This window comes from Mandrillus leucophaeus, unplaced genomic scaffold (assembly GCF_000951045.1).
Source record: "Mandrillus leucophaeus isolate KB7577 unplaced genomic scaffold, Mleu.le_1.0 Scaffold494, whole genome shotgun sequence".
NCBI lineage: Eukaryota > Metazoa > Chordata > Mammalia > Primates > Cercopithecidae > Mandrillus > Mandrillus leucophaeus.
The window spans coordinates 582,495-585,938 of NW_012105298.1; the positions used below are offsets into that span (position 1 = coordinate 582,495).

The 3,444-nt window shown below is 34.6% G+C and overlaps 1 pseudogene; it reads right to left on the minus strand.

Annotated features, from left to right (window-relative positions):
• Positions 1–1,322: 1,322 nt before the first annotated feature.
• On the minus strand, positions 1,323–1,803 carry LOC105550673 (annotated as a pseudogene).
• Between the last annotated feature and the right edge of the window lie 1,641 nt (positions 1,804–3,444).

The window sequence follows — 3,444 nt, forward strand, 5'->3', positions numbered from 1 at the left end:
TTTTAAAAATACTTAATATGTATTTTAAAAATCTAACACGTTCAAAACATCTTTAAATATAATATGATTTAATATTAATTAATGGGTTTGAAATTGATAATTTAATTTTCTGTAACAATACTTAGTCCTCCCTTCCAAAATGGAAATTATACAACTTGACCAGTGTTCTATGTGAAAATAATTTCCTTGATTTCTATTTACTATGAGCATCTGCATAGAAGTGTTATTCTTTTCTATGCTTATGAATCTAGTTAATTGTTCAAACTGTGCTAGAGTATAAATACTTTGGAATACATATTTCATTAGATTCATTTACAACATAGATGGTTTCCAATGGGAATTTCTTACATTAACCTGATTATCAAAAAAAGGTGAAAATGTATCATCTGCTTTCAAGTCTAGTGTTATGTCAAAATATATTTTTCAATTATGCATTTAATTATTCAGCTAATGGGTTTCATAAATAGTAGAGATTTCATTTTAAATTATTTTTATAAATAGTTCTAAAACATGCTTTTTTGTTGTTTTTTTGTTTGTTTTGTTTTTGAGACAGGATCTCTCTCCGTTGCCTAGGCTGGAGTGCAGTGACGGGATCTAGGCTCACTGCAAACTCTGCCCCCTGGGTTCAAGCGATTCTTGTGCCTCAGCCTTCTGAGTAGCTGGGATCATAAGTGTGTGCCACCATGCCTGGCTTATTTTTGTATTTTTAGTAGAGACGAGGTTTTGCCATGTTGGCCAGACTGGTCTTAAGCTCCTGGCCTCCAGTGATATACCTGCCTTGGCTTCCCAGAGTGCTGGGATTATAGGATTAAGCCATCATGCCTGGCTCAAAAACATGTTTTTCAATTATTATTTTTCTAATGAAGACATATAATTGACCTATGTTTACACATGTATGTTCTCTATATAGTGAAACTTTTTAAAGAGAGAATAGTATGGAAAATTCAAAAGCTCTGGCTCTCCAAGGCAAAGGCAGAGAAAGGGCAACATTTTGTTATGCCTCCTGATTTTACTCCTTGAGTTTTATTTTCTCCCCTTGTCTATGTTTTTAATGCTAGAAACTGTTTTCTTAAGGGAGCATACCTCTTCAGGCAAGCATGATAACTGGCAAATTTTAATACAGTGTGACCATTTAGTTGAGAAGTAATTACCTAATAAAGACAATAATGTTACTGTTTCGATTATTTTGGGGGAGGGGGTGTTAGTTTTACATCATCTTAAAAATTCCAGGTTTCATATTCACTGGTAGTAAATATATTAACTTTCTGGATCAAAATGGAGAGCCTCTCAAGATAAAGAATTGTGCAGTCAGCAATGACAAATTAGTCAGGATAGCAGGAATCTGGGATCAAGCCTATCTTCACCATTTTGGTCTCACCACCATATGTAAGTGGGACCATAGTTGCGCTGCACTCGTTTCTGACATCAGTGTGGCATATCTCTGTAGCACTGTGTTTGTCACAGATACTGCTCTGGGTAGCAGGAACTCTGATTATCCAGTTCCACTTCTGTAGGATCACATTTTTTACAGAGGTATGACAAATGGTACACAAATTTGGTTCTCAACCTTGAGACGGGATCAGAGATATTCTTCTTATTGTCCACGAGAACAGCAATTTGGATGTTTCTCTCCACAGTGTCCTCATTAGGATCTTTGGTAGAAGAGATGATGGTGAAAATAACCTGGGCCCACTTACATTTGTCATCAACAGGAATGATCCTCTCATCTTCATCTTGAGGTGTCACAAGAACAGCCTTAACAAAAATGGCCTAGACTGTCCAGAAAAGAAAATAGTTCTTCATGCTGACTTCAGTTCTCTTGAAAACCCAAATTCGAAAACGAGTCAGACACTTCCTCCAACGTTTAATATAGAATTATAACTAAATACATTTCAGAAAGAATAAAGGACAAGGAAGTAAGTCAAGAATAATTCCATTTGCAGAAAGAGGGCCTGCTGCCTTGTTTTATTTTATTTTTTTTGACCCAGGAAAGGTCAGGGCCCATTAACAAAGTAGAATCAACATTTAAATACATAAGCAAACATGAAGGCTTTTGTCTTTTCCTCTCAGTTTTGAACCCTTGGTGTCATCTGGGAAGTGGGTTGGTTTCACATCTGAAATAGGAGAAGGAAGGAATAAAGGAGTTGCCAGTGACCTAAGATAAATATCTGATGCATACTAATTTTTTAATGTTACCAGAGTGATCCCAAACTCCTTAGCTTTCTGAGCGCAACATGATTGTAATATTCAATTAAATAGTTTGTGTCTTTTTGCGTTTTATGGCAGAAACTATATAATTCTCCTGTCTTGGTTGAATTTGGGGAGTGGATCTTGAGGCACTGCAGTTGCTCATCAACACCTGTGAGCTTAAACTCTCATTTTCTGTAAGCCTCTCCTAGTCCTCTTCCCAACATTTCATCTTTGTCCATGCTGCTCCTGCTCCTTGTTTATTTCTATCCAAAATGCCAAGAAAAGCTCTCCATAATGCCCCAACTTTAGGAACTAACTTTTCTTTTCCCTCATAAGTTGGAAAACAAATCTTCATATTGTTTTTGCATATAGAACTATTTAGATACTTTCAACCTGGAAATTGTCTTTCATAATCAAAAGACTCATACATATGTGCTTTTCTAAACCTGCTGATCTTAAACTGTTAGATGTCAGGACCTCCTTTTACTCTTAAATTACCCAAGGCCCTAAAGAGCTTTTCTTTATGTGGTTATATCTACTGCTGTTTATCCTGCTAGTGATTAAATGAGAAATGTAAAAATATTACTGTCATCTGAATATTTGTAACACCCCAAAAATTTATTTGTAGAAACCTAATCCCCAATGTTATACTATTAACAGATTGGGGTCTTTAGGAGGTCATTAGGTCATGAGGGCAGAGCCTTCAGTAATGGGATTAGTTATCTTATAAAAAAGGCATAAAGGAGCTGGTTTGCCCCTTCCATCTTTAAGGACAAAGAGAGAAGTTGCCATCTGTGAACCAGAGCAAGCTTTCACCAGATGTTGAATCTGCTGGAGCTTTATGGTGGACTTCCTATACTCTAGAAGTGTGAGAAATAAATTTCTGTTGTTAATAAGCCACACAGATTATGGTACTTTTGTTTTAGTAGCCTGAACAGACTAAAATAAATATTTAAATATTAAAATAATACATTATGATATATTAATTCAATATATAATTATTCAGAAAAAATACAATTTGAGTTATGCAAGATAAGTTCTAGAGAACTGCTGTACATTATGTCTGCAGTTAACAATACTGCACTGTGCACCAAAAAATATGTTAAGAAAGTAGATATCATGTGTCCTTATAGCAGTAAAAATTAACAATAATAAATTCATTGCAGTTTAACATGTATAACATATTTTTAGGAAAAATAATTATATATTATAAAACAAAAAATTATTGCAGTTTAACATGTATAACATATTTTT